Genomic DNA, 16,697 nt, shown 5'->3' on the forward strand with positions numbered 1-16,697 from the left:
AGGTCTTTTCTGACCTCTGCAGAGAACTTAATGATGAGGGCGGTGGCTGTCCACCGTAGCCCACTACAACTTGCTTCAAAAAATCCTGCCCATGGGTATGATTCTACGGGGGACATTCCGAGTTGATCGCAAGCTGCTTTCGTTCGCTGTACAGCGATCAGGCAAAAAAACGGCACTTCTGCGCATTCGTATGCGGCGCAATGCGCACGCATGTTGTACTACTACAACGAACGTTGTAGTTTCACACAAGGTCTAGCGAAGCTTTTCAGTCGCACTGCTGGCCGCAGTGTGATTGACAGGAAGAGGGCGTTTCTGGGTGTCAACTGACCGTTTTCAGGGAGTGTTCGAAAAAACGCAGGCGTGCCAGGAAAAACGCAGATGTGGCTGGCCGAACACAGGGCATGTTCGTGACGTTAAAACAGGAACTGAACAGTCTGAAGTGATCGTAAGCGCTGAGTAGGTCTGAAGCTACTCTGAAACTGCACAAAATAATTTTGTAGCCGCTCTGCGATCCTTTCGTTTGCACTTCTGCTGAGCTAAAATACACTCCCAGTGGGAGGCGGCATAGCGTTTGTACGGATGCTAAAAACTGCTAGCGAGCGAACAACTTGGAATGACCACCTACATGCGAAATTCAGGAGGACCAGAAGCGACTGTCATTGAATTTTCCAATGGCTATTGCTGAAACAATAGCATCGCACAACTTGGCAACCTTATCTGAAGGCAAATGACAGCAACATGCCACCATTGTCTAGTCCTGGGTTCTTGTGAACTAAGCTGATGGTTTGAAACAGGGGGTTACTGGGTTGGAATGCCACAATACACAAGGAGGGCGAATGTAGGACTTCCTCATGTACTGCTAGTACCGGATGTTGATGAGTCCTGACCAGAGGTGTGAAGTCTAACCCACCAGGAGATTTTCACCAGTGACCCCCTCATATGGGGACTTGGATTTCGCGGCATCTAATAAGCAGGTTGTGACCATCTAGACAGGTAACCAGTAAAAGCTGAGGAGTCAGAGGAGCTAGAGGTACAGTAGTCTGTGAGATAAGAATTAATCTCTGGTGGAACAGTCAGAAACAAGATGCTAGGCACTGATTGCCTATAGGAGCTGAGAACCAGGAGAAACAACAAATGACAATATATAGAATGACTGATGATACTTGAAGCACTGGAGAACTGAAAGTTACTTTGAAGGAGCAATCAATGGTAACTGATGGCACATGGTACTTGAGACATTGGAGAACTAGAAGATATTTGAAGAAGCAATCGATGGTGACCGATGGCACTTGTACTTGAAGAAGCAATCGATGGTGACTGATGGCACTAAGTACTTGAGACACTGAAGAACTACAAGTCACTTGAAATAGCAACCGATGGTAATCAATGAAATAATGATGGCACTCGGTACTTGAGACACTGAAGAACTAGAAGACACTTGAAATAGCAATTGATGGTAATCTATGAAAAAACCGATGGCACTCGGTACTTGATACACTGAATAACTAGAAGACACTTGAAAAAGCAATTGATGGTAATCAATTAAATAACCGATGGCACTCGGTACTTGATGAAGCAATTGATAGTAACTGGAGAACATGTAGATATATCCGATGGTAATTGGCACTGGAGAACACGTAGAGATATCCGATTGTAATTGGCACCAGAGAACACGTAGAGATATCCGATAATAATCGGCACTGGAGAACACATAGAGATATCCGATGATAATCAGCACTGGAGAAAACGTAAAAATATCTGATGGTAATCGGCACTGGAGAACACAGAGAGAGAGATATCAGATGGTAATCGGCAATGGAGAACATGTAGAGATATTTGCTGCTGTACTGGAGATTGCTGATAGCACACATCACCAGGAAGCACTTGGAGAAGTTCGATGTTGAATAACTCTGAGTGATGATTGATATTGAATCAATGTTGAATTGATGTTGAATAACTCTGGACGATAATTCATGTAGAGATGCTCTGGGAAACACAGAGTGGTGCCTGGTACCTGGAGCACCAACAAACAACAGCATGCACGGAAGAAGGAAGTTGTTGAGACCCCTTCCTGTTCTCTGAGACCTGCTTTATACCCTTAGGTAGGCTGTCATTGGAAGAAGGAGTAAGCTGATGATTGCTAGCACTCCTATTGGTAAACAATCCAGTCAGATGACCAGGTAACATGGCTGCTGGAAACAATGTACAGAGAGACCTAGATGCTGTACACAGGATTCTGCCAATTACTCACATAGAGGAATTCCTACACAGGTGGCTTAATCAGGCGTAAGCAACACAAACACATGCTGTAGCTAGGAAGCAGAATACTGCAAGAAGCTGCAGATCAGGAGTTAAGTTACAAGTAACTCTTAGTACATACATGAAATAGTCCTGGATCCTGACAACCGTATCGATTTCTATGCTTAAAAACGCAAGCATGGGCAAGGACCCTTGAACTTATCAGCAGCCACCGGAACTCTAAATACAGAGAACAATCACTGCAAGGAAAACAACAAATGTGTGCATCAAAGGGAACCTGCAAATAAATTTGTCCAGATAGTGAGCAACCCCAGATTTGCTAGTGTCACTCGCCACGCACCAATGAAAAAAGGAGCTGAACTTCTCAAAATACACACGTGACACCAAACAACCCATGGACAGGCATCTGTCGACATAGACAATGCTCTCCAATCGGAAAGCCCATTAATCAGAAAGAATATGGATGCAAAGGCAACAGATGAAAGGCAGACTCAATGTTGATTTTCTCCAACAAAGCTCCAGGATCTGCCACTCTAACAAGTTCTAGGGCCTCCTCAAAAGACTGGTAACAAACTCTGGACAGAGCCTCAGGAATAGCGTCATTAACTAATCTGCCAGGAGGGTTGGAAAGATGCTGGATAAGTCAAAACTTACCTGGCACTTTTTGAGGCACAACGCCCACCAGTGAGAGTACCAAGTCAGGCAGATGGGGCACCAGAAAGGGCCCAATCATGCGACCCAACTGAACCTCCTTCAAGAATTTCTATACCCACGACTATTTCTCCAACTACTGGAAGCTGAAACCCCTCAACAAAACCCTGAAGCAAAAAGGAGGCGTCATCGCGCAACGGATATCTAGCCAACCAAGAGCACATGGCCTCAATGACACCTTACTTAGCAGCTGCACCGTTCGTGAGCTTGGGGGACAAGGTGGATCTTGACCATCTGTGAGGCACCACAGCACAGGCAGGAGTGACAAAACCTACATTTGGACCCTGAAGAGCAATTCCCATTGTTAAAGGCATAGCAATGACCCCTACTTCCTGCAAAGCCTGATCCTCAAAAGTAAGAGCGTCCCGACTGCTGCATGCGTGGGACTTTGGGAGTAGTTGGGACAGCAGGGTCTGAATTAGTGAAGTCCAACCAAATCTCAACATCCCGTAAACTGAAGGCCATCTCATGTATACAATGCTGCTTGCGCCTAATTTCCTTATCATAATGTCTCCACACAAGACCACTGGGCATGCGCATGAGGTCATAAATGAGGTACATATAATGCACGATATGCATAGCCTTGCTCTGATTTTTTTAAGGTAACAAGCTGTAAACACATAAAAACCCTGCAACCAGTTCATATAAGATTTATAAACGTCCTCGCCATCTCCACCTTTCTTCTTGGCCGCTGCTAATACTCTGCGCATCTTGGACATACCTCCCAACATGACCCTCTCCAGGAGGGACAGAATGCTCTGCTCCTGTACTTCCCTCTTAATTTATGATTGCCATCACCTGTGCTGAAACACCTTGGGGGGGGGGGGGGGGGGAGTATGAGTGCTACTATGTGGACATTGAAGGAGCCGGGGAGGTGAGGGGCAGGGGAAGATTTAGGGGTGAGGTAGCCCCTAGACACAACCGCACCTAATTTTGTTATTTTTATTGATTGGTTATCAGCCCTCATTTGATACTAGCCAATTTATTAGGATAATAAAAATGCCACTATGACTTTTTTATTTTTAATTATGCAAATATATCTACTAAGTGGGACAGCTTACAAGGGCAGTATGTGCATGTCCTACCCATTTCCACTCCATTCAAGATAGCCATTGGAACAGTACAATGTAAATATTTTGCAGTTTATGGTATTTTATGGGCTGATGTTACCAAACCAAGCATCCAAGTGTCGCCCGCAAAGAAGTACCACCCCAAGGAATGTGCCTCAAGTGCCTAATGGGAAATTTGCCACTGGCGATGGGTGGGGTGAGGAAAGTGCTGTAGTGTGAACATTGAAGGGATGGTGGGAGTGAGTTGTGCTGTAGTGTGGACTTTGAAGAGGCAAGGGGGGATTGTGCTATCATGTGGACATTGAAGAGGTAGGGGGAGCACTGTAAAATAGATAGTGAAGGAGGGAGAATGCTGTGGGGTGGGCAGTGAAGGAGGGAGAGTGCTGTGAGACAGACAGTGAAGGTGGTGACTGCTGTGAAGTAGACAGTGAAGGGGAGTGGAGTGCTGTGAGATGTACATAGGAGGGGCGGGGACCCCTCCATCCTACATTTAGTATAGGTGGCCCAGTAATCAATTACACTAGCATAAGCCTATATTGTAGCATTGTATCCCCATTGCTTTTAATTGCACTGTCCCCACTTTATTTTAACGACTGACTGTATATCTCATATGCTTCAGCCAAGACGCAGACTGCAGAGAGGAGCCAGCCATCTGCCGTCACTTGGGACAGCCACCAGGAGGACACTGTCATCAACCGAGAGATGACACAAGGCATGACAAGCTGGAAAGGATCTTGGCCTTGTTTATTTATGCCCCCCGTGTGCCAAAAATGAGGTGTGTGGCTCAAGAGACTGCATATCCTGTGAGGTCATGCCCCTTGCAGTGAGGCCACTCCTCTTTTCTGGGAGAACGCCTGTCAAAGAAGCTTGTGTTGCTATCCCCTTGCCCCCGTTATTTTCTTGTGGATCCACCCTTGCATTTGAGGCCCTGGATCTTGCACCAGATTTAATCTGTTATTATGAAGAGTATACTGTGAGGATAAATTCGTTTTAAGAATGTAAGCACTAATCCTGCTATGGTCTTTATTTTGGCTTATCACTTGTAATCTGTGTTCATTTTTATGTTCATTTTTCAAGACTTGCTAAAACATGTCTGCTTTCTAAGATAACTTACTGATGATGCTGATGGTGAATAATAATATACATGAGATGTGTAAACAGCTTTGAAATAAAGTCTAATCTTTGGCACTCTGACAAAACCAATCATAAAAGATGATAATGTCTTACATCTTGGGACACTTGTCATCAGAAAATGACAAAGATAATATAATATAATAAAAATACTGATATCTGTGCTTTCTTGGCAAAAGAGAACTGAATAGCCCACCTCATATTGTGAAACATAACGATGTTGTGAGTCACGGCTTACTGCTGCATTATTCTCTACTACTGTATGCAGCTCTAAGTACATTGGTTTCTTGTAGTAAATGAGTGCATGTGTAAACTCTTGCCATTTTACTATTGGCATGCAGCCTGCAGGGAATTTAATGCATATATTCCACAAACAATTTGTGACAAATCATTTTAGCTTGTTTCACTGGGGTTATACATTTGTGGATTCTTACAGGCCGCTAAGTATAGCTGAGGAATCTGCTCATACATAGAAGCATCCCAGAATAGATCAAGTGGACTTGGCAGCAACAATATCATTGATGCTGACAGTGTGTGACAGGAAACAAGCCCATGTGACCTGCATGTTTTGTTGCCCCAGCTCTTGCGTAATATTATAACAACACATCCTTCCAGAAACACTCTTAGACATCCTAACATTGAAACAAAAGACAGTATTGATGCTGCCAGTGCTGACAATCTAAGTACTGTTTCCTCTGTGAATAAATATGCAGGGTAGCTTCATTACGGATGTAGCATAAATTAGCTTAATTGTCCGTAGTACAAAAATATTTGTTTTGGATTCTAATGTAATGTTCTATGAATAGATTACAAAATAACTCAATTAGTTCCATTAAAGCTGTCATGTAATCCACTGTGTCAGTTTGTTTCCAGATTATGGAGGAGATATATCAAAGCCTAGACAGAGATAAAGTACTAACCAATCAACTCCTGTCATTTTATTTTAAATATAGCCTGTAAAAAAGCAGTTAGAAGCTGATTAGTTGGTACTTTATCTCTCTCCATGGCTTGATATGGGTGAGGTATGGTATGCCTGCAGCTAGGCATATGCAAATGAACCGCTTGCGGGCTCGCTGCACTCGCCACACTATGGGCACAGTGGAGCGCTACGCACACCACACTATTTATTCTCCCTCTAGGGGGGGGTCGTGAACCCCCAAGAGGGAGAATAGTTGTCGGTATGCCGAGTGTCGGGATTCCGTCGCCAGTATACTGAGCGCTGGGATCCCAACAGCCAGCATACTGAATGCCACCCACTTGATACATCTCTTTCTAGATCATGCAATATGTCTGTCTGAGTTAACCGCTTACGTGTTTGAGGCAAAGTCACACAAAGCAGAGTCATTAAACTTATTACAAATATAGTTGGGCACAGAATATCAAAAGGTTTAACATCACCTACAGAACAGGTGGCTGGCAATTTTATTTGAAGTAATGAAATTATATGAGCTCCCAAACTCTGAATAGTATAGATTCTTTCAGATTTGCACCTTTGTACAAAAAATAACTACAAAGAGGTGTCAGCACTTTAACCAATGTGGAGATTCGATCCAACACTGAAACACCAGTCTAATGTCTCTCTTTTAGTTCTCAATAATTGTAATTGGGAAATGGTTAACTATTTTCACAGGTAGTATATTCTTTCTACGATATTACATTATTTTTTCCCCAGTATATGCCTCATAATTCCTAACAAAACAAAACAAAACAAAACAAAACACAGATTTGTTCAACAGCTGGCATTGTGGAACTCTCATCCATATTCTTCCAGCTGATAAAAGACCAGAGCCACCATCAGGGGGGGACTGCCAGGACTGCAGTACCGGGCCCAGAAAGATAGGGGGCCCACCTCTGCAGCTGTGAGGATATCTGTATAGAAATGTTGGCAACAAAATTGGCGCTGCCATGGAGGAGACAAAACATGACAATATGGACAAACAAATACATTGGAACACAAGGGAAAATCAAGTTTAACATAAGCCAGAGAGAAGGCAACATTGTGTCTGCAGTATCATGGCAGACTAAGTAGCACACTGTGAAACTCTGGCTGACAGAGGTGAGGCAGGCTATGGTATATATATCTGTGAGAGGGAGGTGGCTGTGGTATACTGTATGTGTGTGAGAGGGAGGTGGATGGGGCAGGGCTTGGGTATCATTTATTTATATAATAGTTTGACATGTTATAATAACACCTGCACCTACAGCCCAAACTTTGACATTTTTTTTAACTGTTTTGCGTATCAAGTGATGCCCCACCCCACTGAAGCTTCATCCACATGATACACAGCTCCACACCGGGCTGCCTATTTTGTTAAGCCCAGTACTCACGGGCCGATCAAGGAGAGATGCGTGCTGAGCGAACCGCTCAGCACACATCTCTCCTGCCGCTCAGCACAGCGCGATCTGTGCTGAGCGTGCGGGGGGAGACGGGGGGGCCGCTCACTTCACCCAGCGGGTGAAGTGAGCGACCCGCTAGATTGGCCTGCATGCAGGCCAATCTAGCAGCGGCGATAGCGATGTGCGGGGCCGCGCATCGCTATCGCCGAGGGGGCTACACACGGAGCGATCCTGCCGATATTCTAAGCAATCTAGTCAGATTGCTTAGAATATCGCTCCGTGAGTACCCCCCTTTAAGCCCAGTACTCACGGGCCGATCAAGGAGAGATGCGTGCTGAGCGAACCGCTCAGCACACATCTCTCCTGCCGCTCAGCACAGCGCGATCTGTGCTGAGCGTGCGGGGGGAGACGGGGGGGCCGCTCACTTCACCCAGCGGGTGAAGTGAGCGACCCGCTAGATTGGCCTGCATGCAGGCCAATCTAGCAGCGGCGATAGCGATGTGCGGGGCCGCGCATCGCTATCGCCGAGGGGGCTACACACGGAGCGATCCTGCCGATATTCTAAGCAATCTAGTCAGATTGCTTAGAATATCGCTCCGTGAGTACCCCCCTTTAGTCTGAGGCCCCACAATTTCTGATGGCAGCCCTGTGAAAGACACACAACGTATTTTAATCAATAAGAATACTTAGGTAGCTCTGTTTAGTAAATATCACAAAAAACTCAGACTATCTATGTGCAGCAGTCATATACTGTATATAATTATCTCCTCCCAGAGATTTCTAAATTGGTATTCAATAATAAAATGTGAATACAATGTGCTATGTCTGCTTCAGTAAAAGGATCACATACCTATTTTTGGACAGTTATTCTAAATCCAGTAAAGTGCTATCTGTTATTTATTATATATCTTTTTTTCAATGTGTAAACTGTCTACAAGGGTTACTTTGCATCTTTATAATACTCTTTCCCTTTTTTATTGTTACTTGAATCCTCTTTTCTTTCCTTTTCACTATTTTGTTTTTATGTTTTTGGGTTGTTTACTTTCATAATCTTTAAACTCCTTTTTGGCTGATGTCTGCATATGCTTCCCAGACAGTTGACAAAACATGCACTTATCTAAAACACAGATGCAAATATTGGTGAGTAAAAAGGGTCACCTTTATTTATTTAATTAATGTTACTAAATAGATGCTAATAAGGGGATGTTATGAAGAAAGATCAGCCCTACTAACAGCATAACCGTCTGCACAACTCAGAATACCAGACTAAGTTGGGGGCCTTCTGCCCACTCATCATACTACAGTTAAGGTATCCAACTTCCCTACCAATTACACAAACCCATAAGGCCCACGTGGACCAGTAATACAGCCAACCAAATTAGGGTACAATCTTCCAAGTCCATGTATTGTTGGGAATAGCACCTCAAGATCTATATCAAGGTGGCAAATGTAGAGGTTCTTTCCCCATCAAATAATGTTGCTAAATGAAGTTGCCACCATTCAAGTCAAGGACTCCCTGTAAACCCCAAACTATTTCTCTAAAAACAAAAACATGCCATTCTGAGTAAGATGGATCCCATTGGGCCAAATAAAATGCACATCTCTAAATCTAATTAATGGATAACTACTACATTACCAAGCAACTCCTCACAATGACTCATAAACACAATAAGTCTCCTACAAGCCATATCCAAAGCCACCACAATGTAGCAACAGCTCCGCGCACAGTAAGGAATCACATGGCACTAAATCTAGGTACAAAAAGCCTCCTGATATACAAGGTAGACAGTTCTTGAATAATAGTTCAACATTGATCCAGACAAGGATGATCTGCCAAATCATTGCCTCCTAAGTGAACCAGGATAATGGATGGGCAACCAAAAGACTCACTGTACTACGATAACAAAGATAAAAAATGGTAGGTGGAAAAAACTAAATTCCTCATGGACTCCACCTGTGATGGTGAGTGACTAGTTCACAGGTTAGGACATGAGAGATAGCAAAATCTGATGTCTCATTTGTAAACATCAGATTTCCATGTCCGCTCTCTTTTATTTCTAAGGTCGAAAAACAACTGAGGCAGACGACATAGCAACAACAATTTGGAAGGAATCCCCTTGTAATAGTCTTATAAGTAGAATGCAATGCTTCAAAACCCAAATGAACTAGAACTTAGTGGCCAGGTATCCAGCTTTGTAACTCAGACATGCACCATCAAACTGAGGTGAATGAACTAAATAAGTAGAGGCCACTGGCACAGGACATATAGTAACATCAGCACAAACAGCTATAGACACACAATGTCCCTTACCGAGCTGGTCAGCCTTGGAGTGTGGAATCCCACATATAAGGCAAACAAGTGCTAAAAATAACATCAGAAAGTGGTAAAGAAAGTTATATTTGGAGGGGATACTAACTCACTAACATTTGAAGCCCCATGAAAACACCATAGCAAATTAAAAAGCAAACATTCATAAAAAGAAAAACATACCAACTTAACTCTCAAAGCAATTGTGGAATTAAAAAATAGGCTGTAGAGAACCCACAGCCATAAAGACAATTCTCACTCAACACTTTAACGCCCTAGACATGAGGAAGGACTTAGTAATGTTGTGGGCCCACAGCTAAGGACTTAGGTCTTGATTCAGGTTTGTTAGCAAAGTAAAAAAGCACACAACTGGGCAAAACAACGTTGCACTGCAGGTGGGGCAGATGTAACATGTGCAGGGAGAAAGTAGGTGTGGTCTACTTGGAAATTAGCATGGCACCATGGGGAACTGGGCATGACAATTACTAATCCAAACTACATATGGTATCAAACAGAGCCGGCCCTAACCAATATGATGCCCTAGGCAAGATTTTGGCTTGTGCCCCCTAACACCACCGCTGGTTCCGCCTCTGACCTTGCACCTCTTTCCCAGCACCATCACCCCTCACCCATAGCAGTCTTTATTTTGGTGTTTGTACCCCCTATACTGTAAATAGGAACAGTTCGCACATTTGGCGCACAGCCCAAAAAGGGGTGTGTTTTTGCTGGCAAGGGGAATGGCCACACAATAGTAACCCCAATTCAAATTACGCCACACAGTACTGCAACTTTATTCACATTTGATCATGCGATAGTGTCCATAATTCATATTACATCCCACAGTAGTATCACTTTACCTTATAAACATTACTCCTCACAGTAGAGCCCCTTATTCACATTACATCACACTGAATTGCTCCTTATTCACATTACACCACACCCTATTGCTCTTTATTCACATTAGACGACACAGTAGTGCTCTTTCTATACGCAATGCCACATATTAGTAATGCATTTATACACATAATTCCGCACCGTAATGCCCCTTACACATATGAGACTCATTATTAATGTCCTTATAAACATAATGCGCCTTACACGTTATGACAACCTTTATCAATGCCCTTTTACACATAATGTCCCTTACACATATGCCGCACATTATTAATGCCCTTATACACATAATGACACACATTGTGCCCCCTACACATTTGCTGCACATTATTAGTGCCCCTATACACATAAAGACACACACATATTAGTGCCCCTTACACATATGTTGCACATTATTAATGCATTTTTACATGACACACATAATGCTCCTTACACATATTCCAAACACTACTGCACAACCAACCAACTCACATGCACACAGCACTCACACTGCCGCTAACACTGTGACCTCTGCCTCTGCTTGGATACAGATGTGTCCTCATAATTCTTGCTTCAATGCTAATGTTGGGCAACTTTTTTTATGAAAATACATCTTATTTGCATTGCTATGTGGCTAGGATGCACAAGCCGCTTCTGCTGATTAAAATGATATGCAGTATGCCTATATACTGTGTGAGACTGTGGCTGTATCTGCATATAAAATGATACACACAGAATATAGGCATGCCGCATATCATTTTAATCAGCAGAAGCTGCTGATGCCCCTAGGCATATCAAATGCCCTAGGCAATTGCCTAGTTTGTCTATGCCTATGTCCAGCTCTGGTATCAAATAATTTGTAGTCAGGCAAGTCATACTGATTGTTTGCCTATTCTATCTACAGTACAGTAAAAGTTATTTGGGAGATGTACTAAACCTTGGAGAGAAATAAAGTGGAGAGAAATATACTACCAACCAATCAGCTCCTAACTGCCATGTTACAGGTTGTGTTTGAAAAATGTCAGGAGCTGATTGGCTAGTACTTTATCTCCATCCACTTTAACTCTCACCAAATCTTAGTATATTCACCTCTATAGGCCGGATGTATTGGAATTTGAGACAGCAGGAGCTCCAAGACTCCGGCGGAACTCGTACGTTTTTTTTAAGCAGCAAACATTTACAAGGCAAAACCTGGTTGGTTTTGCCTTGTAAACATTTTCTGCTTTAAAAAAACGTACGAGTTCGGCCGGAGTCTTGGCGCTCCTGCCGTCTCGCATTCCAATACATCCGGGCCTATACAGTATGTCAAAATACAGGTACTAACCATTTGAACAATGACATCACTTTGGTTGAAAGACCTAACTAAAGGGAGTATCCAAGACATTAAAAGTGTCAAATTAAAAAATCACCTACCCTTAAGTAACCATTTTAATTTTAAATATACACCAACCACACTCAGGTTTACATACTTTTCCAGTACATAATATAGACATTCAAGGGCCTTATTCAAACTGGATTGCAAAATCTGAGAATCACTATCCGGCCGATATTCGATTGACTGCGCACAATGGGAAATAGAAACAGAAATTGCATACAGATCGTAATTGCAATGCAGCCGCTGTCTGACTTACAGGTAGCCGGTGTTTCTGGGCGGAAACCTGCCGTTTTCTGGGTGTGTCTGAAAAAACTCAGGCGTTCCCAGGCGTTTTAAGGGGGGGCTCTGACGTCAGCAATGACCACTTTCAGCCTCTTGCATCACCAAAATTGTGGACGACCTTGCCTGGCACAGATAGGGGAAATCTTTAATGTTCCAGTAATTGCGAATGGTTTTGCGATCAGAACCCACATTGCGATGCACTTGCATTTTCTGCAATGGCCATTTTTTTCTCTATTTCTGGGCAGCAGCTATTTGATCGCAGCATCTGCTTTTTAGCAGAAACTGCAATCCTTACTGAATGAAGTCCTTAGATGCATTATATAGCTATAAATAATTCGATTCAATGTACTCATTTAATATCTGTCCTCATTTACTTTCTCACTGTGCTTATTTGAATGCATTGCACTTCTGTCTCATATTTATTATAATCTTTTGTTCTGCCTTTTAACAGTATGTTCAGGAAAGCAGACAGTCTCATACAGAATGCAGTCTTAAGCTAAAAGCATACATTCAGCTTGTGTTATCCTCATATAACCTTACTTACTGCCTGTAAGTGTAGCATTACAGCTCATGCATTACCCGAATGGAAAATAAGTCTCAGAAATTGTTGCTTTTACATTGCACATACTGTACAGAACGTACTGCAATAATATCAAGTATTTAAGAGAATTTAGGAAAAAATTATGCTCCCAGACACAGACAGTCTATTTTGAAGAACCATTATGCATAGTGAAAAAACACAAAGCTGAAAGTATACGGTGTGTCCTTGGCAGAATTACAAAGTGTAACAGCTAAATATTCAGCCTTCTAGACTTTTTCTCACAGACTTAAGGTATCTACTACTCACAGTTAGGAATTTAACCCAATATTTAAGTAGGTTTATTCTCTATTTTTGATCTATATTATACAGTAACGCATCTTGCCAATCATTCTATGGCCATCATGGGGCCAAATGTGTAGTAGTGAAGCTTTCTCAAGGCCCCCACTCTGCTCTCCTTTTCTGCTTTAAAAAAACGTACGAGTTCGGCCGGAGTCTTGGCGCTCCTGCCGTCTCGCATTCCAATACATCCGGGCCTATACAGTATGTCAAAATACAGGTACTAACAATTTGAACAATGACATCACTTTGGTTGAAAGAGACCCCATTTTGTTCTTCTGGAAGTAGAGCAGATGTCTGGAGTGTCATTGCCACGCCCTCTGCATATTTTACTATGGGGTCCAGTGATACAGATTTACTAAAAACACTTGTAACACTGATAGGTGAGATAGAAATTATAAAGTACCTGGTTTGTAATTATGGACAAGAGTCCAAAAGTGTCTACATTTTACCACATCACTGGCCAAAATTGTAGTTAGAAACATATTGTAGTTACATGGTATATAACCAAAATCTGAAAAGAGTAATAAACAAAAGCTATCATGAATTACTTCTATAATCATCAGCACCATTACTGTATTTCATGCCACTGGAATCAAGCATAATATTCAATAGTAAACAAACTGACTAGTCTTAATGACTATTGGACATGGTAAATTATATCACTTAGTTGCCTCCACTATGTTCTCAATACGTTTTGAACATTTTACTTTGTTTGCAGTATTTATTACCTAACAATTTACTGATCAAGTTTTCTAGAAGTGGGGCAAAGCTTAACTGCTGAAGACCCATTCAGGGGTGTAGCAAGGGTGGCTCCGGTGGAGCTCAAGCTCCAGGCGCCAGAAAAACTAGAAGGCGCGCTGTTTCCTGCCCCCCTCCCTTGGCCCACTATACCATGGCCTGCTGTACAGACTGATGCAGAGCAGGAGGAGGAAAAGCTGAAGGCGCTCACTGACTCGGACTCAGAGACTAGGTAGGGAACAGGGCAGGCCAGAGGCCACAGCAGGAGACACTGACAGCTGGCACATGCCAAAGCTCTGCTGCCCTCTTTATATTTCTCACTGTCTGCTTGTAGCTGTGCAGCAGGATATTTATGTCCTGCTACACTACTCTCTGCCCCTGCTGGCTGCTGCAGCGCTTCTTTCTGCCCCAGCTGCTGCAGCCTCTCTCTCTGCTTCGGCTGCTACAGCACCTCTCTCTACATTGATGCTGCAGCTCTTCCCTCTGTCTAGCTGCTGCTGCTGCAGCACCTCTCTCTGCATTAGAAGCTGCAGAGTAACATGTATACGTGGCTCTACTGTGGCATAACATGTATAAGTGGCTCTACTGTTGTGTAACATGTTTAAACGGCTCTACTGTGGCATAACGTGTATAAGCTAAGTGTCTCTACTGCTGTGTAACATGTATAAGCAGCTCTACTGCGGTGTAACGTGTATAAACGGCTCTACTGTGGTGTAACGTATATAAGCAGCTCTACTGTGGCATAACATGTATAAGCAGCTCTACTGTGGTGTAACGGATATAAGTGGCTCTACTGTGGCATAACATGCATAAGTAGCTCTACTGTGTTGTGTAACATGTATAAGGGGCTCTACTGTGTGGCGTAAAGTGTATAAGGGGCACTAGCATGTGGAGGTATGTGAATAACGGACACTACTGTCTGGAGTTATATGAATAACAGACACTACTGTGTGGTGTAATGGGAATAACTGACACTACTGTGTGGTGTAAACTGTATTGGTACTATTCTGTAGCCATACCCCTTCCCCATGAAGCTACGCCCCTATATTTTTGTTGTGCGCCTTCAGCGCGCACTGTCCCTACTTTATACATGGGGCACCCAAAGGAAACTTTTGCCCTGAGCTCCACAAGGTCTAGAACTGGCCCTATCACTAATTTTTTTATATTTTTTATTTTCAAATGTAACATGCACCCAAAATACGCTTGCTCTGGGCACCATGGCACCTAGCTACACCTCTGGACCCAATATGTTTTTATTTAAAAAAAAAAGGTAAGATTTGTTACTCCATGAAAGTCAGAACACCTTTGAGAAAGTCAAGTGAATGTGACGAAAAGCGTTAGGACTGCGCCCTCTTTCAGCTGCAATCGATCCATTTTATTGGATTCTCCAACACCACATACCGCTTTTGGCTCCGGTCCAATTTGGGGAGATACGGTCAGCACACACGTTGAGGCAGCATCCCTGCAAGCGGCTAGCTGGGACTCACGTCTGTCAGCTCCCTCAATAGAACAAAGCAGCTGCCACACTTGAGGTGAGCAAAGCCTTGCTCCAGCTCTCCCTCCCTATACGGCCAGGTAACTAGCACTGTGGGACGCCACAGAATCACCTGGTCCGTCTACTGATATCTCTTCAATTACAAAGAGCAAAGACGGCTTAGCTGCTTTCTATGGCCATTGTATTCATCACATACCCCATACAGCTGTACAAATTCGGACCACAACGGTGATTGGAGTAAGTGATGCACATAATATCCATGAACTAATTCTATACAAGCCTGTGAGAGTTATTATAATACACACAGGGGCGTCGGAACTGGGGGGGCAAGGGGGCAGCTCACCCCCCCAAACATAGAGAGGCACCGATCATGTATAGGAGGAGCAGAGGTGTGATGTGCGGTCAGGTGAAAGACCGCACATTACATCCTTCGCTCCATACAGTCAGTGAATGTAGTCACAGCAGAAGCAGCATCGTGCATGTTGCGCCCCTCCTACTCCCTGCTGGTTCCGGGTATCATACAGAGGGGTGAGACTGCAGGATGAGTTTGCAGCTCCCTCCTTGCTCTCCTGTTTGCTTCATTTAACATCAGTGTGTGCAGTGCTGAACAGGAGAGCCCCAGGAAATTTGAAAGTACAGGAGTATGCATCCAATTATGTGAAATAGAGGAGCATAAATTAGCACAATCTCATTTTAGCTAGGTTTATTTTAGCTGTACCGATGACTCCATGCAATCTCTTTGACATCCCCCTTCTCTCCTTCTCTCTCTCTCCCCTCTCTGCCCACTCTCTCTCTCTCTCTCTCTCTCTCTCCTCTCTGTGCCTCTTTATCTCCTCTCTCTGCTTCTCTCTCCTCTCTCATCTCTGTGCCCCCCTCTATTCTCTCTGTGCCTCTCTTTATCTCCTCTCTCTGCCTCTCTCTCCTCTCTGTGCCTCTCTTTATCTGCTCTCTCTGCCTCTCTCTCTCTCTCTCTCTCTCTCTCTCTCTCTCATCTCTGTGCCCCCCTCTCTCCTCTCTGTGCCACTCTTTATCTCCTTTCTCTCATCTCTGTGCCCCTCTCTCCTCTCTGTGCCTCTCTTTATCTCCTCTCTCTGTTTCTCTCTCCCCTCTCATCTCTGTGCCCCCTCTCTCCTCTCTGTGCCTCTCTCGTTCTCTCCGCTCTGCCCCCTCTTTCTCTCCTTTCTATGCCTCTCTAACATCTCTCTCCTCTCCACTCTGTGCCTCTCTCTTTCTCTCCT

This window comes from Pseudophryne corroboree, chromosome 6, assembly GCF_028390025.1.
Source record: "Pseudophryne corroboree isolate aPseCor3 chromosome 6, aPseCor3.hap2, whole genome shotgun sequence".
Classification (NCBI taxonomy): Eukaryota; Metazoa; Chordata; class Amphibia; order Anura; family Myobatrachidae; genus Pseudophryne; species Pseudophryne corroboree.